Source organism: Periplaneta americana, chromosome 8 (genome assembly GCF_040183065.1).
Source record: "Periplaneta americana isolate PAMFEO1 chromosome 8, P.americana_PAMFEO1_priV1, whole genome shotgun sequence".
Taxonomy (NCBI): Eukaryota; Metazoa; Arthropoda; class Insecta; order Blattodea; family Blattidae; genus Periplaneta; species Periplaneta americana.
In genome coordinates this window covers 68,544,605-68,570,001 of record NC_091124.1, presented here as the reverse complement: position 1 = coordinate 68,570,001, position 25,397 = coordinate 68,544,605, and the positions used below count along the sequence as shown (strand labels likewise).

The following is a 25,397-nucleotide window of genomic DNA, read 5'->3' as shown; positions in this document are numbered from 1 at the left end:
ATATTATTGATATAGCAGTAGATTAATAATATTAGTACAGAGATAACGTCACAGAAAATACAATAAAACGAATAATCATGCTGCACAACTGATGCAGACGCAAAGATTGATACGCTAATTATAATTATTAGAGATTGTTATTATTATTATTATTATTATTATTATTATTATTATTATTATTACTAGAAAACTTGATACGGTTCTTGCATTACCGTGATTGTGTTCTCCGTTTATAATAATTACATTTACATTCAATAACAACTATCAGATGTCGCAAAAACAAAATCACTCCTGTGTGTGTGGGGGGGGGGGGGGAACATTTACCTACAACATTTATATTACATTTTAAAGCAAGTTTTGTAGTTGTACTATGGAGAGGTTAGTTAAACACTGCAAAGTTTTGAAATGATAAACATCTATGATGTTATTATACAGTTCATCACTGTAACAAGAACGAATGTCTAACGCTCGGCTTATACCTTTCGAGCATTTATCGCTCGTGACAATTTTACCCATCATACATGTGCGCTACCTATCGGATTATGCTATGAACTACTTGGCGCTCGAGCGAAAACGTCCGATGCAGACCTCTGGAAGTAGATATACTTTATTTAATATTGTATTTTCTAGTGTGTACAGCTTGGGGGGTGCAGGTATAAGAGGTAACAGCTACCAGTCTGTCACTGACGGACTCAGGACAAGTAGAAGAGGAAAGAAATGCTTTCGCATCCTCTCAACTTGTATGAAATGTCGTTTAGGTGGAACACAGATCTGTGCCTAATTGAGACGGCAGCATAGAACACGTCAAGGCGGGCATTTGGAAACAGACTTGCTGCAAAGTTGAGTGTACGTGGAGCAGATGCCTCTCTTTCTTTGTTTCTCTCTTGGAAACGACCGAGCACGTCAATCAATCAGCCGCCCGAGTCATTCATCTGTGTAGTCGGTCAAATTACGTGGAGCGCCATCAGTAGACGAGAGCGGAAGGTTGCGTTCGAGAAGGGTATATGTACAGTGCAACACATTGTTCAATTCATCATTCACAGAGTCATCAAGAACGATTTATATTACCTCGAATAGTTTACATCACGTCCCATTTAAATCTGCGGAAAGAAACCACCCCTTAGTTCTGCTTATTTACCGCTTTACATAAATTTTAACAATGCCTATAATCAATAAAATTAATGATCATTGACACCACAATGACGAAGATGCAAATAATGTTAAAAGAATGAGAGTGTAGCAGCACAAGTTAAACTCCTTAAGCTGTAAAATATGTGTATACTCTGTGCATTTCGGACGACAAGCAATGGACTGTATTTGCCATGTGAAGGATACACGGGAAAAACGAACAATGTCACAATGCTGTTAAGGTTATGTCATTATCTAATTCAATGTATTACTACAAACTTTAGTGTTATTTTTACCAAAAGTGGTAAAGGAGAATTAAAACCACGGATACACTCATCATTTCCTTCATTTCAAGTAGAAACACCAATAAAGTTTACAGTAATATACTGAAATATATCATTATTTCACCCTTAATGGAAATGTGACATTGCAAATCAAGATTTCAGGTATAACTCCCTGTAAAGTTGATTTGAATAATTTTTCCCTCGAAATTATTCAATGTGACATTGTTCGTTTTCCCCGTGTACCCTTCATGTGTGCTTACCTCAATCCTGGATCATTCTCCTCAACTAAAGTAGCTGGGACAGCAGGAATTACCAGTGCTTTAGTTCCGTGACTCGTGTGTGGTTTGTACTTTTGTACGTGACCTTGAGCCGCCAGTTCGATATGCACAGAGTATACTAATTCTTTCATATAACTATCTCTCGGTGATCAGCCTCATGGTCATGGTCAGAGCTTCTGGCTATAGTTCATGAGGTCCCGGGTTCGATTCCCGGTTAGACCACAGGAATTTTTCCTCAAAAGGGGGTTATTCCTTGTTTGTCCATGGTCTGGAATTTAGGTTAAGTTTAGATTTAAGACCTCTCCTGGCACCACATTATCATAATCATCCTATCACATCATCGGGGTAATGTAACTCCGCCTTCCAGGCGCCCCAACCTCAGAAGTGGGTTACAACTAAGCCACGGCCAGGAGAGAAGACCAGAAATGTCGAAAAGACAACCTGGTGGCATAGAATTTAAAAAAATAAAATAAAAAAAAACTATCGCTCGGTGCGTTTTAATTTCTTGTCCTCTTATCACAGCCTGCGTACTCGTTCTAAAAATGATCCTTTATTATCTATGCCTTGCCATAAAACAGCTCACTGTTCTTCCTCTTTCACAGCATCAGCAATTCGTTTCTGGAACTCCCTACCCAGCTCCCTCAGGAACTGTCGAACGATATTGCAATTTAAAAGTAAATTGCTTAAACACGTGACCAGTATTCATTATTAATTCCTCTTTGCGTGTATGTGTGTGTGTGTGTGTGTTTATATATATATATATATATATATATATATATATATATATATACATAATTTTCCTCAGTGTTGTATAATGATAATTTATTTGAATTTGTTATTCTTGTAATTTGTAATATTGGTTCACTTACCGCTTACATATTCATTGAATAACTTCTAGCCTTATATTATTTTGTAATTATTATTTAGTATGTTTGCATTATTTTACTCAACTTGTGCTTGATGACTGCATAAATTTTTTATTAGTGTTCTTTAAATATTAGTAATATTGTAGCAGCTTCTTTTGTTTCTGGTTAAGTGGAAGAGAAGGCCTTATGGCCTTAACTTCGTCAGAATAAATAATAATAATAATAATAATAATAATAATAATAATAATAATAATAATAATAATAATATTCGCTCCGGCGCCAGGGATCGAACCCGGACCCTTGGTTCTACGTACTATGTGCTCTAATCAATAAGCTACGTCGAAGTTCAGTCCACAGCACGGGATCGAATTCCTCTCCTCTAGTGTTTTTTTTTTCCCCTTTGTGGCCTGACTTCAAGTTTGACATAATTATATGTTGACATATATTAAGTCAACTTCCATATATATTCTATAGGACCAAAAAATTAATCTTTACGTAGATTCTTCGCCCAACAGTGCATATTATTGTGAAATCCCGGCCACCAAGTCACTCAATTGAGTGCGGTCCTTGTATAATGGCAGTTGACTTAATATATGTCAACATATATGTCAAACTTGGAGTCACAAAGGGAAAAACACTAGAGGAGAGGATTCGATCCCATACTGTGGATTGAACTTCGGCGTAATTCAGTGGTTAGAGTACTGGGTACCTAGAACCAAGGACCTGGGTTCGATCCCCGGGGCCGGAGTAAATTTTTCTCCTCTAATAATCATTTTTACCATAACAGGTACATTCTGTAGGACAAAAAATTAATCTTTTACGTAGATCACAGTATTTACCAAATCTCCAACACTATTACGATCGTCAACTTTATTATGTTTTCGGTTCGAGTTCTATTGGATCTAATCGGAATTTATGGTAGACAAAGGCGGTGCTTTGTAATAGATTTTTCGCGGAGTACTCCCCTTTCCCCTACCTGAATTACCCCATTGCTCCATTATCACCATGCGGTGCTATGTAATTCGCTTCCCATGGTGTACCACCTAAGCTGCTAAAATATCTACAGCTGTTGCCCACAGATGTAGACGTTTGGGTGAATGACGGAAGTCAAGTATCCGCCATTAGATAATGAAAAAATAAAGTTTATTACTACACGCATAATTTTGATCCCCTTCTTCATAATTACATTAACAACAAGTGCGGTTGAAAGCGTCGTTAAATGAAATGCATTGCGTTGAAAATTCCTTTCGGAGTAGATCTATAAACGTGCAGTCAGTCACCGACAGCTCGAAAGCATACTTTTCTCCAACACTCAAAACAGCGATGCGATTGCAATGATAGGACAAAGTATCACGATCAGTTTCAGACTAGGAATTGCTAAGCGGATGTATTAATTTCCTATGCAACATTCGATGGGGGAACTAATATTTTGGTGAAGTTTGTGTTTAGAAAGGGTGGTAATGAACAAGTGCATAGCTTTACTATTCCGCGTAACTTCACGTAAAACAACGTGTGCGTGGTACGAGAACTGAAACAAAGGGAATACAAGGACAAGGGGAATACAAGGATACGAGAAACAAGGAGAATAAAGGGAAGACAGAGAGAACAAGGGAAGACAGAGAACAAAGAGAGACGGAGAGAACAAGGAGAGACAGAGAGAACAAGGGGAGAGACAGAGAGAACAAGAAGAGAGGCAGAGAGAACAAGGGGAGACAGAGAGAACAAGGGGAGAGAGAGAGAGAACAAGGGGAGAGACAGAGAGAACAAGGGGAGAGACAGAGAGAACAAGGGGAGAGACAGAGAGAACAAGGGGAGAGACAGAGAGAACAAGGGGAGAGACAGAGAGAACAAGGGGAGAGACAGAGAGAACAAGGGGAGAGACAGAGAGAACAAGGGGAGACAGGGAGAGGACAAGGGGAGACAGAGAGAGGACAAGGAGAGACAGAGAGAGGACAAGGAGAGACAGAGAGAGGACAAGGAGAGACAGAGAGAGGACAAGGAGAGACAGAGAGAGGACAAGGAGAGACAGAGAGAGGACAAGGGGAGAGACAGAGAGAACAAGGGGAGACAGAGAGAGAACAAGGAGAGACAGAGAGAGGACAAGGAGAGACGGAGAGAGGACAAGGAGAGACAGAGAGAACAAGGAGAGACAGAGAGAGGACAAGGAGAGACAGAGAGAGGACAAGGAGAGACAGAGAGGACAAGGAGAGACGGAGAGAGGACAAGGAGAGAAAGAGAGAGAACAAGGAGAGACAGAGAGGACAAGGAGAGACAGAGAGAGAACAAGGAGAGACAGAGAGAGAACAAGGAGAGACAGAGAGAGAACAGGGAGAGACAGAGAGAGAGCAGGGAGAGACAGAGAGATCAAGGAGAGACAGAGAGAGAACAAGGAGAGACAGAGAGAGGACAAGGAGAGACAGAGAACAAGGGGAGGCAAAGAGAAAAGGGAAACAAGGAGAACGGGAGAAAACAGAACAGGGGAGACAAAAAGAAGGGTAGACGAAGAGAAGAAGGGGATACCAAGAGGACAAGGGGAGACAAAGAGACAAAACCATTTTTTAATTTTCGTACCTTGAAACTTAGTCTCAAAGCACCTAAAAACTATTTTTAAGGATTATTTATAGCTAGACGTGATAAACAGTCATTATTAAACACTTCACTCATTGATTTGTTTGTTCGTAAAATGTGGATCTCGAGTTTTACTCTAAGAACTATCAGTACTGAAAATTCTTTCTTCAGACCACTTTCTCCCATTAATAAGAGCGTGTGGCTCAATTTTGTCTTAATTGGTCGGGTGCAGCTTAGACTCACAAATGATATGAATGAATGCTATTCATGCTGAGCCATCACTGACATCAAAAGAGGCGCCTTGGGAAATTAACAGTAAAAGCTCCGGCCGACCCACACGTAATACGATACAACACAACCAGTTTATTATCGTGTAATGTATGCAACCGGACAGGTTTAGACTTCTTTCTACCACCGCGTAATTCTCATTTCGGCAATAATGAGATTCATTTATGCCAGGAATCTTTATAACTTCAATTATTTCTTGCTGTTTAGTGTCCAAAGCTGCATTTTATACCTTCCTACGTACACATTTAATACAAAGTATTTCATCCTAATTTTAGAGCGAAAATATTTTACTCCACACAATATGAAAAACACAAAGACTAAGGTGCATTCCTATATACAGATAAGATGACAAGAAAACATTCTGAAATATGACAAACTGGCTGTAACTGTTATGAAATCATGTGACATCATAAGAAATATTCCTCAAGAATTTATATTTTCTTTCGTATCTTGGTTCGTTTCATATGACACGTCATATCTAATTTATAGATAATATGAAAGCTGTTTCATTATGTTGGTTTTATGACATTTTAAGACTTATCCCAAATACTGTAGATACTAATACCGGAAAGCTGGCTCTCATATGTGCGACATCGACTAACAGCGCTCCAAGCGGAAAGGTTTGAATAAGTTGACGAGAGGGTCGGCCGTGCGAGAGGAGATCGAAACATTTCTTGTGTTGCCTGCAGCGAGCTAGAAGTAAGAATAGTTGCCTGTCTAAGAAGCTGTGATGCTAGCAAATATGATTACAATATAAAATGTTTCGAAATATAATATTGTAAGCCTTATAAAGCACAAAATTTATCTTGTTATAGATAACTTGGAGAATACTAGAACTCCTAAAAGAGAAAAAATTTCGTCTGAGAAAAAAACAATACATTTCTTACTAACAAATTAAGGAATGCGCAGAAAATTATATCAAAACAAAGGAAACTCATTCAAACCCTAAGAGGTGACGTACAAAAATTGAAAAAGTCTCATTCATCTTTAGAATGTGTTCAATTGCTGGTAGAAGATTCATTTCTTAAATCTCAGTTGAAGCTAAGAAAAAGAAAACCTACGGGAAGGCTATATACCGAGTATGACAAAAATTTCGCGCTGGCATTGCATTATGCTTTACCGAATGCATATCGATACTTGAGGAAGACTTTCTGTCTGCCGACTATTCGCTCCTTACGTAATTGGCTGCAACAATTGGGTGTTGGTCCAGGTTTCAATGGGACAATAATGCAACTGCTTAAGATAAAATCGAGAAGTCTGACACCAGCTCAGAGAGTTGTTTCCATTGTACTTGACGAGATATCTTTGAAACAAAGTTTCTCATATGATGCAAAATCAGATTTATTCGATGGATTTGTAGAATTTGAACCATACGAAAGTCAAAATGAAACAAAAAGTGAAGAATTGAAACCCGCAAATCAGGTTTTAGTATTTACGATTAGGGGCTTGGAAACCAACTACAAGCAGATAATAGGATATTTCCTATCTAATAATTCCACGCCCGGTGGTGTTGTGAAGGATCTTCTTTCCGAAGCCATCCGCGAGGTTAGGAAATGTGTATGTATGTATTTATTCACACTGCAATGGGTATATACCCGGTGGCAGTGGTAACTAATTACACTCAATAAAGACAATAATAAACACAATTAATAAAAAATACAATTAATAATAATACTAATAATTAATACTAACAATAATTAATAATAATAATAATAATAATAATAATAATAATAATAATAATAATAATAATAATAATAACAGGGAACATCCTAAATTAAATGAAGCACGATCGGTTAAAATAACATTTAAAGTAAATCTAATTTGTACCTTAAACCTATGTTCGAACTAAATCCCGAGTATGATATGTTCATATCTGCACAAGTACCTTTCAACACTACCCTCATTTCGCTGTCAACTCACTCACTGCACTGGAACTACGACACATTTCACTGATTCTATCCTGATTTCACTAACACTTCAAAAACATTTCACTGTTCAAATACTTTGCACTGCCACTATAAACTATAAAGCTTCACTGACAGGAACACGTTTCACTTACTCAACACACTTCACTGACACAACACACTTCACTGACACAACATAAATCTTCACTGATAGAACATTTCAATAACAAAATATCAATTACACCCTTTAAATACTGTGTATAATTATCGTCTATTAGTAAAGTCCTGAAGCCTATTTTTAAATACATTTTTGGTTGTTGGTTGTTGTGGCTATTTTCCTAAAGTAGTCGTTAATGACCAGGCAGCCAGTAATATTAGAATGAGGAATTTATTGGGATGCGAGGTTGATAAACCATTTATTGAAATAGATGGAGAAATTATGTACTTCTTGCATGACACACCACATCTCCTAAAGTCAGTACGAAACAACTTTAAGCGGCACGACCTTTCGTACAAAGATGAAGTATACAAGTGGCAACATGTTGTTGAACTGTATAATAAGGATAAAGATATGAATCCTCGATTATGCCCAAATTTGAGACAAAAACATATAGAACTTCCACCTTTCTCGCCCATGAGGGTTTGTCTGTCTGCACAGGTGCTAAGTCATTCAGTCAGCAAGGCCATAAAAACTCATGTGTCGTTTCAGTCACTACCTGAAGAAGCTCTTCAAACAGCTGAGTTTATAGAGCTAGTGGAGCGTGGATTTGACTATTTTAATTCATCGACCATGAACGATGCTAAATCCTCACGCAGGGCTTTACAAACTACTTCTTGTCATTGGACGACTCTACAAAAACTGGAAAGTCTGTTTTCAAAACTGAAAATTCTGAGCGAAAAAAGGACAAACCCTCCTTGCTTTAAGGGTTGGAACAAAATTTTAACTTTCGGTTCCTGCTTATAAAACGTATAACACAAGACTGTATTGAAAATATTTTCTCTGTCGTGCGTTCTAAGGGTGGTAATAACATTACCCCTGACAGCTGTAAATTCAAGTTTGCCGTCAGAGGAATTATGAGCTGCCAGCTCTTAACACCTTCAGAGAAAGGCAACTGTGAAATTGAAGTCAGTGATTTTTTAGTTACGAAGAAGAGATTGAAGAAAGTTCATTTAGAATCTGCAGTGATTATCCAACAACAGAAAACAGTTTTGTAGAAACCGCTGAACTTGAAGAGGACAATCATGATCAGTGTATGATTCAAGATAATGCACTAACATATGTAACATGGTGGGCTTGTAGCAGAATACCACATGAGACATGCAAACTGTAACTAGCTAGTTTCAAATCTGAAAACTTGACAGGCATTTATCAGCACATTGCAAATAAAAAAATGACAGTGTTAATTTTCTAATTCCCACAAGTTATTCAGTTTCTTTATCTAAAATTATTCGATCAACATTTCACACGCACTTCAGAAAAATTCTTTCATCAAACAGACAAGGTGTAAAAACCAAGATAATGACCCTTATTTTTGAACAAATAGATCAAACTAATTCAGTATGTAAAGATTGTAAACATGTTTTCGTTAATAAGGTCCTTAACGTAATGATCAATTGTTTTGTAAAATATGAATGTGACAGAATAAGTTTCAGAACAGTGATTGGAAAAAAGAACAGAAAGGCTAAAAAAGTAATGCATCAGTAACCTGGAGAATAGAGAGCTAATGGGACAATTGAGAAGTATGCACTGTAGCTTTAATGTTGTTTTTCACCAATGTGAGATCTCTTTTAAAACATCTTATAATATTATTATTAGCATCATAATGTTAGTTCAATGGTTATGACAATTAAATTAACGAGAATGTAAATCTGACCGTTCTGTAATGATTTCTTTAGCTCTTTTAGCTCTCATGTAATACTGTATAGGCCTACCACAATTCCTCCCAACCCCTCCTAGATATGTACGCAATCAAATACTGTAGAGAGCTTCGTACGGTATTTGAAGCAATACATATTGGAAGCATTATTCAAACCAAGCCGCTAGACAGCGCTAGTGTTCTCGTGTCGCCGCCCGATACCATGTTAATCGCGTTGCTTTCCGGTATTAGCTCTCTACAGTATTTGCTTATCCTTGCCATATTTTTGAGCGGAACATATAGCATGACTACCTAACGTTGATTTACCACTACACTGGGACTCTAATGAATACAGCAGAGGACTTAATGACGAAGGACATACATAACTCTCTAATTCGTCCACCACTGTGAAGTAACGGTTGGCAATAAAAGCAAAACCACTACACACACAGACACAAAAGAGAACTTCCCGCCGTTGAGATTGAACGTTAGGGAGAACCTTTCCAATCAGTAACAAAAGGGTTGGGGTGTGCTACTTAGTATCGTATATATGCATGGATAAATATATAATAGGATGCGAAACTGCGGTCAGCACCATCTGGCAGTGGGGGGCTGAAATAAGATGATCAGCGCCCAACGTCGTAGGTGGTGAACATTAGAACTACGTGTTTGGTACATTACCCAGAGTTCTCTATTTATCCGTTCGAGATATTGCTCGAGGACTCGACGAGGAGACATGATGGCAGACAGAAACTTGCTAATAAGTGAACATAAAGTGATATTACGTGTGTGTATAAGCAGTGCATGTTAAACAGTGATGTTTATGGACGTTGTAAAATAGTGTTGTTGAATGTATTGTAAAGTAATAGTAATATAATAAATTGAACTATCTAAGTAGTTCTTACAGACTTTTCAATTGCGCTGTACAATAAATACCCAAAGAATACAATCCCAATTATCTAACCTTTTGCTTTATTTGTTTGTCTGTGTATGGTTATATTTTAATTGGGTAGTGTAAAATAGATCGTATCTTTTATCTTCCTGTTGGCTCCGGTAAGAATTTTCAGTAGAAGCTGCTGTGAGGAATAAAAATGTAAATGTTTTATTTTAAATTGGGTTAGTTTTGAATATCCATGAGGGTGGGAGGGAATACTTTCTGCACAGTTTAACATTTTCGTCACCAGGTGCGCTGCTAAATGCATGGAGTAATTACTCTTTTCGCTACTTGTGCACTGCTAGATGTAATAACGCCCCTCCCTCTAACAGGAGGCAGCAAGATCATTTTCTACAACAGCGCCTCTAGTATGTGTTACGGGAAACTCGGTAAGTTTCGCATCCTATTATATATTCATCCATGATATCTGTTTGAGACGATATAACGTTCTTTGTTATCCTCCTTCAGTTTAGGTGTCCTTGTAACCTAATTAAATTCAGTTCTTAAACACGTCATTTACAATTATTTTTCATTTAAAGTTAAGGATATTGTGACTGATGTAATGACCTTCGTGTGCTTAGTAATTACTTTCCATTTAATAAGTGGTAGACATTATATACACTCTGATACCAAGCAAGTCGTGTGACTTGTTTATAGCCTACGTTTTTTTCAGAGCGAATTTGACAACGCAAGAAAAGGATGACAATCTATTTCCATTAGTCATGTTTTGGAGAGAACGCTTAAAGCGACGGGTGTGTCTAAAACTGCGGTATATAGTCCCATGAAAGAAAATGAAGTGGGAGAAAAGGTTAAAAGCCCTTTCAAAAAACATATTCGCGACTCCTCTGTTACACCATTGGACACATTTAATCAGGAAGCTTTAAGACGGACAGTGTTTGCTTTATACCAGTTTAAGCGATATTTTGACGGAAGTTTGCAAAATACGCACGTTCCTCATTACAGAAAGTACCAAAAGCTATTAGATCTCAGTACAGCAGAAACGAAGACATATTTAATGAAACGTGGCGACATTTTTGCCCGTCGCAACGAATTTTTAAGAACAATGAGAAAAATGAGTGAATTATAGTCCCGTCCCTCTTATTTCCGGCAGTCAATCACGTTGCAGGTCGGCTACATTAAACGTATGCGTCTTGTCATTCGCTGCTGATGACGTTATGCACTTCCTAAGGCTCGATAAATACTTCATATAATCGCCCGCCATTTTGGCTCTTTCGTTGACGTTCGCATAAATCACACGAGGACATTATATGCCGCTCAATTATTTGCTCAATTACAGTGCGTTTGATTTATTATCATAGGAGCTACGACATGATAATGTTTAACGGTGCGGCAAATAGATTTCTCGTCTGGTAGCTCGGCAACGAAAGAACAAAAATGGCGAACGATACTACATACCTAGACTTCATAGAGCCTTCATTTCCTAAGGCGTAAGCAAAGAGGAGGAGTCACGCCGGAAATAACAGCGATGCGACTATAGAAAATATTATTTTTAGGGTATTCTGTACTTTGCGTTCATAATATTATATTTCTTTAGTTGAATTTGTTCTTGTCAACGTTGTTCTGAAATGTTCTATACAGTGAACCCGCCTTGAAGTGAAGGTGGTGAGACCGTTTGAAATTTCAGCGGGAAGTTGTTCTGAAATGTTCTATACAGTGAACCCGCCTTGAAGTGAAGGTGGTGAGACCGTTTGAAATTTCAGCGGGAAGTTTCTGTCTGTATGAAAAACAAAGTATAATAATTTCAACTAACAACATTAAGATAATATGCTATTACCACCAGAAAGGAAACCTGGGTTGTTTGTAGCATGTTCTCTTTACCTCCGCGCTTAGTCGAACTACATTTTCCGACAATCTTTCATATTCTCTCAAATGATCATTGGAAACGATCAACAAGTTAGCGTGTTTGAGTTTATTATATTACAGTACAATTTGTGAAACATACATTTACGACTATCGTTTATTATAGTGTTTACTGAAGCAGTGAGAGTCGTTTTATGTTAGAATTAACGTTAATAACACGCAACGTATTTTCACGCGACCTACAAAGGAGAGAGCGAAATTAAGTCTTGTAGTGCACAGTAATCCTGAAGATATAATTACTGTAGACATCAAAGGGAAACACATGCAGATTTTTATCAACATAATCTCACTAGAGGTTTCGATTTATCTAGAGAAAATCAAAATTCGAGTGAGATTTAATTGACTATTACACGATTAGAAGAAAGTATATAAAGATTAGAAGTAACGAAGTACTCCAATACAATAAAATATTAATTGACTTACGAAAACACAACTGTCTTCAAATGTATTATTGTACCATCTCAACATTATAATTATTACGCTAGTAGATGGCAGTAGTGTGTTATGAATAGCTGTTTTCTTATCAGTTTTGCCAACTATGGAATCTACATTGAACTCTGTGGACGGTTACTAGTCAAGAAGGCTTTGTTGATTCAGTTTCATCTTTATTAAAACATTTGCATTCCACTTTAATTATCCCGATCCCAGTAATCAACGTTATTTGACAGTTGATTTTCAATAAATCTTAGTATTAAACAATCTCTGATACGTGACTATCCATAATATCATATAGCAGAAGCTATAACAAACATATCCTAAATAATATAAACGAGTGTTAGAAAAGTTTTAATTAGGAATGATGAAATAAACAAGAAACGTTTTAATTAACGATGATGAAATAACAAATAAACATGAATAATTTTAAAAGAAACAATTTATTGAAAGTATAATTTTCAAATTTGAATGTTTTAGTGGTTGGTAGTTCAGTTGATGTTATATTGGACGTGTGCGTAAAAGAAGTGAACTCGTTGATGTACATGGTGTATCCAGCATATAGGGATTATAAAGAATGGACACTGAGCGAATTTTCCTGTGTTTTGTTTCTCTGTGCGCCAGCGTATAGTGCTACTTTCAAGCGCTAGAGGTTAGTGTAATCGAGCATACGCTAAGATAATAATTGTGAATAGAGTTGAGACACAGGATCCAAACATCGCCTACCTTATTGCATAATCCAGTAATGCTTTGCTTCAAATAAATTCAAATTAACAGCTTTTCCTTATTTCTCAGTGACAAACTATAATTGTAATAATAATATTTTATATTTCAGATATCATAAATTATATTATAAAATAATATAATACATTATAAAATTAAGTATCGAATTCGTTTAATATTTGTATATAATATAATATAATATAATATAATATAATATAATATAATATAATATAATATAATATAATATAATATAATATAGGTATATGATTTTACTTCTCGCAAGAGTTTTGTTTTTCCATTTTCAGCGCTATCAAATCATTACATATTTTAATTGTTGTTGGGTTCAACGTCTCAACTGTCATTATAAAGGAACTCTAGAGTCTAGACATTACAGTTAATGACGGATTTATTATTTTATGGATCCAATTTATTTTATTTGAGTACATAATGTGCCTAGATATATTAATTATATGTGTTATATTTCCGCTGTGTCGACTGCTAGCTGGTGTGATGTCAGCGCCAACTCTAGGCAGAAAGCAGAATCTCACGCTTTAGCTGGCTTGAAGGTCATTGAAATCAGTCCGGCTACATCAAAGGTACCGACGCGAAGTGTCCATTCTTTATAATCCCTACGCGCTGGTGTATCCCTCAACTTATTCAGGATTTCCGAATGGTGCTCTTCATTTATTTGTAAATAGGGTTTCAGGGAAGATGCATAGCTATGACCAGTGATCTTTATTAATTCTTGTTCTTGAATGCCAATGCGAGTCATATTTGAAAGTGCTGTGCATCGACTGGAGTGATTTGTAATTTTCTGTTTTTTGACGACCAGATCAGTGCAGTTTAAAATGTTGGCAAACAAAGAAACAAATGCTAGGGTAGTGATAAAAATAAACAAACGCTAGGGACGCGATAAAATTAAACAAATGATAGGGAAGCGATAAAATTGTGAGATAAGCAGCCAGGATTGGTTGAAAGACGTCCTTTCGTACCGTTTTATTGGTCAAAAGTAGTGTGACGTAGTAAAAGTGTAATAGTCAAAGAAAAATATTTGTCTTATGGAGATGGCGTCCATTTAATGTATATATGTAGTTACATAAATGCCATTATTACCTTATGACGGTCACCACCATAATCATAATAATAGTCAATAGATAGAATTAATCGTTGTTGCTGATTATTTTGTGGCATTGGTGCCGAGAATTTCGCCTGTCGCGAAGCAGTAATCCTCTTTTATGAAGGAAGCAGCAATAAATTAATTACACATAGCTGAACTTCCTACTCCGCCTTCCTGAATCCTTTATCAGCTATCGCTTCGGTTTTGCATATATGAATAATGGACAATTGAATGCTAACAACAATACAATCAGATAGCCAGCAGTTGACTATGTCTGCACAAGTCTGAATGTGTATAATATGAAGTCGTGTCCGTTTTCAGATGCCTATGTAAATAACTAGAATATTATACAGAATGTAACTAAAATGCATGTCACAATTTTATGGGCATATTCCTCTAATACAGAGGATGAAAAATGTATATGAACATTGATCCGAAGACGCTTCATTTCCTTTTTACAGCCATTTTTCTACAATTCTGCTTACATTGTATGATGCGGTACATTATGGAAAAAGAAACAGCATACCACATGGAAATATCGAAAATTAAATTATGTTTTATTTAACGACGCTCGCAACTGCAGAGGTTATGTCAGTGTCGCCGGTGTGCCGGAATTTTGTCCCGCAGGATTTCTTTTACATGCTAGTAAATCGATTGACATGAGCCCGACTTCGGCCGGGATCGAACCAGCAACCTCGAGCATAGAAGGCCAGCGCTATACCAACTACGCTACCGAGGGCGACGGAAATGTCAATGTTTGGTCCGGGCATTGTTGGTGACGTTTTGGTGTGACCTCACGTTCTTCCACCCAGGCTCAACAGAGAAAGACACAAAGCGTTCTTACAGTACACCTTGCTTGTTCTATTACACTGTGCCGTTAGCAATACGACGAAACACGTACTTCATACAAGATGGAGCTTCTGCTCATTTCAGTGTCAATGCCTGTCGATTTCTAAATCAAAAGTTCCGTGACATAGATAGGTAGAGATGGACCATTTCCTTGGCCTCTGCGCTCTCCGGACCTAAACCCACTAGACTTTTATTCGTAGTGTCATTTAAAAGAGCTTATATATGGAACCCCGGTGTAAGATGAAGAGTCTTCGAGCCCGTATTTTGGAAAATGAGACAATACAACATTCTCCAAGGATACATTACAGCATCCGGGATTCAATGCGACGGCGGGTTAATGCATGTATCCGTGCTAACAGAAGCATTTTTGAGTACTTCCTGTAAAACAGATTTCTATGTGGTATGCTATTTTTACTTCATACTGTACCGCATCATACAATGCAAGCAGACTTGTAGAAGAAGTGCTGTAACAAGACAATAAAGAGTCTTCGGATCAATGTTCATAATATAACATTTTTTCATCCTCTATATGAGAGGAATATGCCCCTAAAATTGTGACAGACATTTTAGTTACATTCTATATGTAACACAACATTCATGTTGTTTAGTGTCGATTTTATTATGCTATTATTATTATTTTTTTGTAATATGTTAGTATTCTGTTCTTTAACTTTTTTTTTTTATTTTAATTGCTTGTAGGCCCTATACTTTGTGACCTGGTAGAGTGTAAGAGAAGGTCCTATGGCCTTAACTCTGCCAGTATAAATAAAGAAGTATTATTATTATTATTATTATTATTATTATTATTATTATTATTATTATTAGCATAGCTCAGTCGGCTAAGGCGCTTGCCTGCCGATCAGGAGTTTCGCTCGGGCGCGGATTCGATTCCCGCTTGGGCTGATTACCTGGTTGCGTTTTCTTCGAGATTTTCCCCAACCGTAAGGCAAATGTTAGGTAATCTATGGCGAATCCTCGGCCTCATTTCGCAATCACAAATTCCATCGACGCTAAATAATCTCGTAGTTGATACAGCGTCGTTAAACAACCAAGTAGAAAAAAAGATTCGAGGCCTCTTATGCAGTACTACAGAGCGTTCGGAAAGTCACTATGCGCTTGTACCATCCAAGCACAAAAACGTTTTTTTTTTTTTTTTTTTTTTTTTTAGTTTCAACGATTTTATTTGAAAGTTACTTCTACGTTCATTCCTGAATAAAATTATAGGCCTATCGATTATTTTGAACTTCATTAGTTGGCAACTCCACATTTTAACAATAATTGTCGCAATTGCTGCGTTCTATAGTGGATACCACGGTTCTTTCTCGAGAAGAACATGTTCTTCTTGTCGAGTATGTGTTTCGAGAACGGAATAGGTATACGGAACTTGTGCAGCACAAATTGAGATATAAGTTACACATCTTAATACAGTTCATGCACTTATCAATTAATCCCACGAAATAGGCTTAATGGAGAACGCCAAACGGAGTGGGATACCACCTAAATTGATCAAGGACAAGTTACTGGATATTTCTGATTCTATGTTGCAAAGTTCGTCAAAAATCATTACGTAAGTTAGAAAGAAAGACATATCAGTCTTGCAACAGATCATGAAGCTGTTCAAAAGGATTTAAAACTCTTCCCAAAAAGTAATGGCAGTAGGCCTACAAGAACAAAATGGCTGATCATGAAGAGCGATTGATCTACTGCGAATGGTTTCAAAATTTCATTCGACAGAGAAGTGTTTATGTGTTTGATGTTACTCTCTACACGGATAAGGCCTGATCTCAGCTTTATAGCTATATAAATTCACAGAACGCATGATTATGGTTGACGATACTCCTTATAGTTTAAATGTCACACCGTTATATGATAAAAAAAAATTTGAAGTTCTGGGTTGGCACTACCAGACGTCGCATCGTTAGTCTTATTTTCTTCAATGGAACAATCGATAGTGAGCGTTATTGCTCCGACATTTTGTACATTTCATTGGCCAACTTGAAGAAGATCAAATCAAGTACGCATGTCTCTAACAAGATAGCGCCACTATACTCACACAGCTGAGTGAACTCTATAATTTTGACTGTAATTTTTGGAGAATGCGCCATCTTTAAAAACTATGGCTCCCACGATCACCAGACTTGACGAGACCAGACGTTTACCTATGGGAAGCAGCAAAATATGCAGTGCATTGAGATCGCCCATGCTCTTAACGATCAGCAAGCTGCAATAACCGAATATATAGGAAGTATTTCACAAGAACTGATGAAAGTGCACAGGCCTGCATTGATGCTCGTGAACATCAATTTTAATATTTACAGAATGGTCCGTTCAGGAAGAGATAAACTAAAAACGCTGTAACATGAGAACGCTTTTTATTTATTTTTCAGTCGCCTGTAAATACATTTCATAAGGATGGGAGTTTTGATCACATTAGACCTCAACGTGCCCATCAGTGTGTACATGACACAATTCACACAGTGAAGCTAATTTCTCCCATGTATGATCTTCCTCTTCACGGTAATTTTTTCAAACGCTGAGAGACTTTTTTCTTTCAGATAATCAATATCCTTGGATTGCTGTGCAAAAATATTTTTCTTCACAAAACCTCAAACAAAGAAATCGGATAGTGTAAAGTGTGAAAAATTTGGAGGCCACGTTATTGGACGACCACGACCGCACTAGTTGATATCAAATGTTATTCAGGAAAATCAGGAACTTCTTTTCCTCAATAAGGCGATGAGCTATTCTGCCGGAACACGGTCTTTGTGGTTTTCCTGTCGCAGCTGTGGTATAAGAGCAAATGTAATCCATTTTTGCAGATCACGTAATATATAACGCGCCTAGGTTCATAAATGCGTGGATTGCAACAGATTCACTTTCTTTCTTTAAACGTGCGATATCGTAACATTATCGACTTGAAATTCGAAGTTCTCCAAACATAATACTCACGGCGAAAACGTCGTTGATGCTGGGTAACTTTCGGTGCTGGACCCCAGACTCATTTCACCGGCATTAACACCTCCATTTCATTCAGACGCTAAATAACCTAGATGTTGATACAGCGTCGTAAAATAACCCAATAAAATTAAAAAAAAAACGTCGTTGAACTGATTTTACACTAGAATCGGTGAGAATTAAAAGGCACTAAGTGACATTTTTTGGTAAAGTGAAGTTCTCCTAACATAATACTCACTACGTATGTATGTATGTATGTATGTATGTATGTATGTATGTATGTATGTATGTATGTATGTATGTATGTATCCAATGCCTACTCACTTCACTTTACATGATTCGAGTTCCATATATTGCGGATAGATGGCAGGACTGTGACCCATTTTTCTAGTTGTACACCACTTCGGCGGACCACACTGTACGTGACGTGGTATCTGTGGAGAGTTATGTCGTGTACTATGGTGAGTGTATGTGTACATTGTTTCTTATATTTTAAAGATAGCTCTATCGATTGGTTATGAAAGGAATTACTTACAATAACTGTGCAGAGAGTAGAATACAACCTAATTCTTTAGAGTTGGTGAAGAAAGGAACTAACTCTTGCACTTGCATGTCAATTTCTATATTGCTGTAGTTTAGATATGGCTATTATATGTCACTTGTATCGTATTTGAAAAGATCTTCCTGTTTTTCCGATGTAGAAGTCGTTACAACTATTATCAATCTGAAAGTTTTAAACCGATATTATGAATACCAATTATTCACAGGATTTGTCAGTTTTATAACATGGTGCCAACTATAAAATCTCTTTTTTGTATATATGTTAGTTTGTATACACCTCTTAGGTTGTATTTGTATGTCTTGTCTGTGTGTTGAGATGATTTTGTAGTGCGTTTTGGTTTCTGTGTGAAATGTTGTATTTTAATTTCACGAAAGACGATGCAATCTTGTATGAGTTTATTTTCATATGTTAGTGTGGTCGTGTTTAGTCTCTTTTATAATATTGTTTATTATGTTATAGTTGTATCAATTCTCCTGTGCTACGACTGTATTTAATAATGTGTATTTCAAACGGATCGAACTTTCTAAGTCCACAGCGGAAGTGCACAACGATATCCCGAAGATCTCGTAAAAGTCGTTTAGTTTTCAGCAGCGCTGCCATCTATCAATGATTGGACAAACCGCGAGTAACACCCGCCAGGTAGAGTATCGATTTGGCGTCACGCAAACACAGGTGGTGCTCTATTTTTTGAGAAGAAGAATATATAAAAACTGTAGAGAGTGCGGGTGGAATGACTTGGAATCCTTGGTTTTGTCCAGGAGAAATACAATTTCGACATCGCTAAGATTTGATCTCGAGTTCGAAGTCGCCGTTAGCCAGCGCGCCGCCAACCTAGCTGCCAAAGCGTAAAATGTAATAATGGCTATACAATGAGACCAGTGTCCTCGTTGTTCTGGGGCAGGACCGTGATGTTCCCAGGTTGACATAGCGAGCCAAATTAACAAATCATAATTGTCAGGTACACGCTGCCGACTGCACTGTCACTATTGTATCTCGCGAAATCGTATTAGCATTTCAATTACGTGGCGAGAGTAGCAACAACGCTTGTGTGTTGTAATAAGGAAGAGATCCGAAGCCCCGCTGAGCGGCGGCCTTGGACTGCCATGTTTCACGAATCAATTTTATTTCCTTGCAACGGACCATTGCAGGGAAGAGAATTCTTTGTCTAACAAGCTTTCAGACTAAAGTGTCTAATGTATGATTATTTATTATTTTCATTTTTTCTCTGCACCTTCACTATATTCTTAACTCAATCTCAACTCTTTTCCCTCTAGTCACTCCCATTCATATTCCTTCTATTCCATTCGATTTCCTGTTTCACTTATTCGCCCGTTTAGATTCATCCTACTTTCCTTCTTTCCTTGAGCTATATATAATCATAATTTTCCTTACTGTGTGTACTTAAAAATTTTGTATTCATTGTATGCTTTGTACTGCACTATTTTATTACTATTATTATTATTTATTATTATTTATTATTATTATTATTACTATTCTTATTTTTATCATTATTATTATTATCAATAATTGTCTTATTTTTTATACTTTCTATGTCTCATTTATTTTGACCTGCTGTTCACATTTCATTATGCTTTGTTTCTTTCTGTATGTTATATATTATGTCTGATTTCTACTTACTTGTTGTTTACATTTTATTATTATTATCTTATTCAGTTTTGTGTGTAAAATTGTAGTGTACTTTGTAAATTTGTAGTGTTTTTTGTAACGCAGTTTTACTCCTGGTTGAGTGTTAGAGAAGGCCGTATGGCCTTAACTCTTTCAGGTTAAATAAATCATTATTATTATTATTATTATTATTACTATTATTATTATTATTATTATTATACTCCACTTCATGTTTCTGCTTGTCTTATTATTCTCTTTAGCTTCATTGAACTTTTCTTCCTTCTTCTCCACTTCATTTCTTGAAAATCCGAAATATAGCAGGTTTATTCATAAAAGTCCTAACATAGATGTAAACATAGTTAAAGATTGCTTTATTTTTATTTTCTTTCGTTAAGTATGAAAAAACAATGCTAATACCTTTCTCTTTAACATAGATTGATCAATCAACTTTGAATCGTACACGAAAATAAATTGAATGCTATATATATATATATTTTTTTTTAAATATGAGGGAGAGTCAAGAAGTAACTTTAATAATTGTTTTATTAATTGAATATGAACAATAAGACTACAAACACGTCATCACTTTTCAACATAGTCCCCAGTGTGTTCAATGCAAGTGTTCCTGTTATACTATGTTATACCCGACTGATTCAACGTTTTTGTTTTATTGCAGTCTACCATCCTTATGAGAATAAGAATGTAGGTTGTGTTATAAATAATTCGAAAGTATTATAGAACAAAGTAAATAATGGATTTAATCTCGCGTGATAATTTAAGAAGTGTCACAAAACGTGTTTGTGTTTGGTTACCTACCACAGTATAAAGACCTTCATGGTAAGTCTGGAGACAGACAAACCCCACAAGCCTGGATTTCAGCGTAACTAGTCAGGCGTTCGTAGGGAAAACAAATTGTCTGGATATAAATAACGAACTTAAAAAGGGAATTTTTTCATGTAGAAAAATAACTTCGAAGATTGAAAAGAAATTTACATATTACCCTAGATCATATATGTAACAGACAACTCCTCGCTACGTTAAAATCGGCAGCACTTTGAAGAGAACAACCGCCAGGATCGCCACGCGTCCGCCGTAAACGAACACGAGATGGCAGCACAGTCGCTAATGCAATTCAAATGGGTATTATGACGTGACTCCTTACGTAACAACTAGATGGCAGCGTAGTAAACCTGACAAAAGTTGTTAATCTCAAAGCCTATAACCCCGACATATCTGTTACATATACGATCTAGGATATTACTAAGCTCGATTCCCCCTAAAATTATTTGCACGTATGCACCTAACACTCTGTATATAAAGAGCGAAATCTATATTGTAATCACTTTAATACTATTTTGCTATTACTCGACCGAGGCCGTGGAGTCCTGCAACTCGGAGCCGTGGCGCTACTGCTTCTGCGTTCGTAATATCTTATCGCGATAGTTCACATCATGTCCGCGGCTCCACTCGCCTCGGTCGAGTTATACTTAAGAAAATCGGAATTTAAAATCAATATGAATACTAAAGCACTAGTTGTTTATAATGACTCATTATTAGACTTCGTTGAATTGCCACACGCAGCATGCAATCAGGTTGCCGATGTATGGTAGTATAGAAGAGGTGAGCGACCGCCCGGTCTCGTAGTATAAGCAGTTCATGTTAAGAGTTGTGACCGGTCCAAATAGATAGAGCAGCTACAGCTAATGTATACCTATGTTAGCACTTGTTTTTGCATTACTGTGGTTGGAATAGTCAAATCTTAACATTTGTTCAGTGTAGACAAGAATTCAATCAAACATACTACAATGAATGTGTTGCTGTTCCAAACAATTGCCCCTGGAATACCCTTACCCCCGCAGCCAGTCTTGACCCTTTGGAAAACGTGGTTGGATGCTGTTAATTATTATACAGAATATTACGGCAAAATAATGGAGGTAATTGATGCATTGGATAGCACAGACAGTTCCGCTGTTGCAGCTGTAAAATCATTGCCTTCTGAGCAGCTATTGGAAGATATTCTGTTCATTGATTCTAATTTTAAAATCGTGTCCAAAAGCATCACCCTGTTAGAATCGTCTAAACTACAACTCTCAGAAGCCCTTAATATAGTGTATAACGTATCACAAACCGTTATCCAAAATAACAATTCACTAATTTCAGAAAAAGTGAAATGTAAGTTGGGAAACATTATTGCTAAAAATTCTACTATTCACAACTTCGTATTATAAATGATGTGCTATCAGGTCACGACAAGAAGTCTGAAGTTGGTGTACTAAAAAGTAGTGACTTTCCGTTCTTAAAATATGCACCTACTATATTATATGATGTTGAACGTACATTTTCCCAACGTAAAAACTGTTTGAGTGACCATCGGAGGAGGTTCACTTTGCAGTCGCTCAAAATGTACGTAACTCTTCACTGCAATGCACATATTCAAGAATGATGTAAGTATCTTACATTAAATTTTAAGAGTTAATATATCTCACTATAAAATAATTGTATACAACGTGTTTAGACATTTCCTACTTCAATGATCATTCATTATATTTCTTGAATGCAGGATACAGGTTTTATTGTAACCGTAGTATACTGCTCAGTGTTTACATCAGAGGCATACTCCATCCGTTGCACGTCCCCTTCTCATACAGTCTATACTGCGTGCATAGTAAACCTTACGATTCTCGTGGCAATTCCACGAAGTCTACTCATTATTAATGAAGCTTTTAGAAAAAAATCCTTCCTTCTCAAAATTTTCCTTTTAGAGATTCACTCAACGCGTAACAAAACTGTAATCCCCTTAACAATACGGGAGCAAGAGGCCGTCCCTTCTTCATCCTTTCGAGCAGTATCGACTTTGATAAACATACAACGTTAAGTAGAAATAATAAAATTATATATTATATGTACATGATTAATTTATTATACAGAAACGTTTCTAATTTGTCCGTTTATTACATATAGGCCTACAAAGGTCGCAAAGAAAAACCCTAAGTGATTTTCAAGTTGAGAGCCATAAAGTGATTCTTATTTCAAATAAACGTAAATCGGTATTTTACTAAAATGATTATACTTCATGCGTATTATTACCGAATAAATTTACTTCGACATTTTGAATATGAATAAAATCCGACTAATAGTTTAGGACAAAATGCTGTAAGCCTATATAGACAAGCAGACGATATTTCCAAAGGGACATTTTCGGAATCAGGTTATAGCCTACCGGAAAAGTGTATTTCCATTAAGTTCCGAAACGAATTTTTTTTCACAATTCTCTGCTTTTATACTTCGCATAATGACAAAGTAAAAATGTCGGGAATAATCCTTGTGCTATGACCTTCTTCCTTTCGGTTAATCCTCACAAAAGGTCAAAACGTCTGGAATTTTCCGCTTCTTAAACGCAACTTGGATGATAAGACTTACCTCGTTTCTAGTTTCATAATGAAAAAATATTAATTACCTGTTGCTTATAAAACAGAGAGAGTCATTCTTCAAAGAGGGAGAAAGTCCTCATCACCACTTACCTGAAACAAATGAAAGAAACTCATTATAACCAGGAAAAAAGTGACAGAGCAAAGACATGAAGATAAAAACATTTCGCATAAAGACAATGAAGCCGAAGGGTGGCAGACAGAGCTCCCAATCTTTTTATAACCTTACTGATAAACGAATGTGTTTGATATATATCAGATTCTAGCCACATCAACAACTTCTTGGCTTATTAATAATAGGCCTACTTAATTTTACGTTTATCAACTACGAAGGCCAATTTGACATGACGATTCCGCAATGTTTGAGTAATATTGGAAAGTGAGATGCCTATAAAAGTATGGGACTAAGCTTATCAGCCCATTACGACCAGCTGGGGATCGAACCACACGCATTAGCACTGAGCTACAGACGCGGATCCAACCTGTGCGGCCGTAAGGCCCGTTAGGCCCGTAACGCACTTAGAGTTTTCGCTAGCGAGAAATGTGTTGCGAGAAAGAGGCGAAGAGCACTCCTCCACACACTTGGCGAGTTCTCGCTATCACAGATCACACCTCGCTATGATCATCTATGCACTGCCTTCATGCAGAAAGCATTTTTCTGATTATAGTAATCACTCGTTGGGGGAAATATTATAGGTTATGTATTTACGTATACTGTCGTACTTAAATATATAACCTGTAAGTATATTGTCGTACTTTACAAATAATGTACGAACGCTATGTTGAATCTGAGTATTCAGATGATGAGGAAATGGAGTTATATGAACATATTTTGTTAATGAAAAAAAAAAGTAGGCCTAAAATTAAAGCCAGAAATATCTGAAAATCATATTGTATCTTACGAAAATAAGGGTGAGTTTTGGACATTGGTTTCGATTTGAATGCTGATACGTTTAGGCGTTATTTCAGATTGAATGGACCTCAGGTTTTTGCTATTCATGATATGATTGAGGATTCTTTGCTATGTTCTGATTAAAATTATGTAAACTGTTAAGACATATTGATACATTATTTCAAATGTTTAATTAATACTATTAAATCTCATCAAAATAAAATATAGCCCTATTTATTTTCAGATAATTTGATATTTATCTCCAGATTTCTTCTTTAAGTTTCGTGTTTTTATAGTTTTCATCCTGTGTATCATATAAATAGGCCTACGGGTGACATCATACAAGTTCGATAAGTTTCTGACTGCAATTATCAGCCGTCTTTCCCCATTTTGAAATAAAAACAATACAATTCATCGCCACCTGTGATATCTTTTTCTACATTCAATCGTCATAAAGAGTATAAATGTCAAACATCTTTGATAAATGTGTCAAGAAAATTCGCTGACTACCGATTCCAGCGAGAAACTCGCGCGAGGTTTTTGCCTCGAGCGAGAATCTCTTCCAGTGTGTGGACGTCCATTTGAATCCATGTTATCAATTTTTTAATTTTCTCGCAACACATTTCTCGCTGGCGAAAACTCTGCAAGTGTGTTACGGGCCTTACACACTTCAGCGAGAAATATGTAATATGTTTGTCGAGCTATGGAAAATGCTTTCCTTTAGCACGGAGTAAAGCTCGAAATAAGGCATAGCTGAATTGGTCGGCTAGCTATTTTTTTAAAACATAGCTACGTATTTTCCGCTCCCATAGGTAACCTAACCTAA

The 25,397-nt window shown here is 36.7% G+C and overlaps 1 protein-coding gene across 13 annotated transcripts in view; it reads right to left on the bottom strand.

Moving 5' to 3' along the window:
- The window catches only part of Pkc53E (Protein C kinase 53E), a 1,131,865-nt gene that overhangs the window by 601,969 nt on the left and 504,499 nt on the right, over positions 1-25,397 (bottom strand). The gene's annotated exons all lie outside the window — the stretch shown is intronic.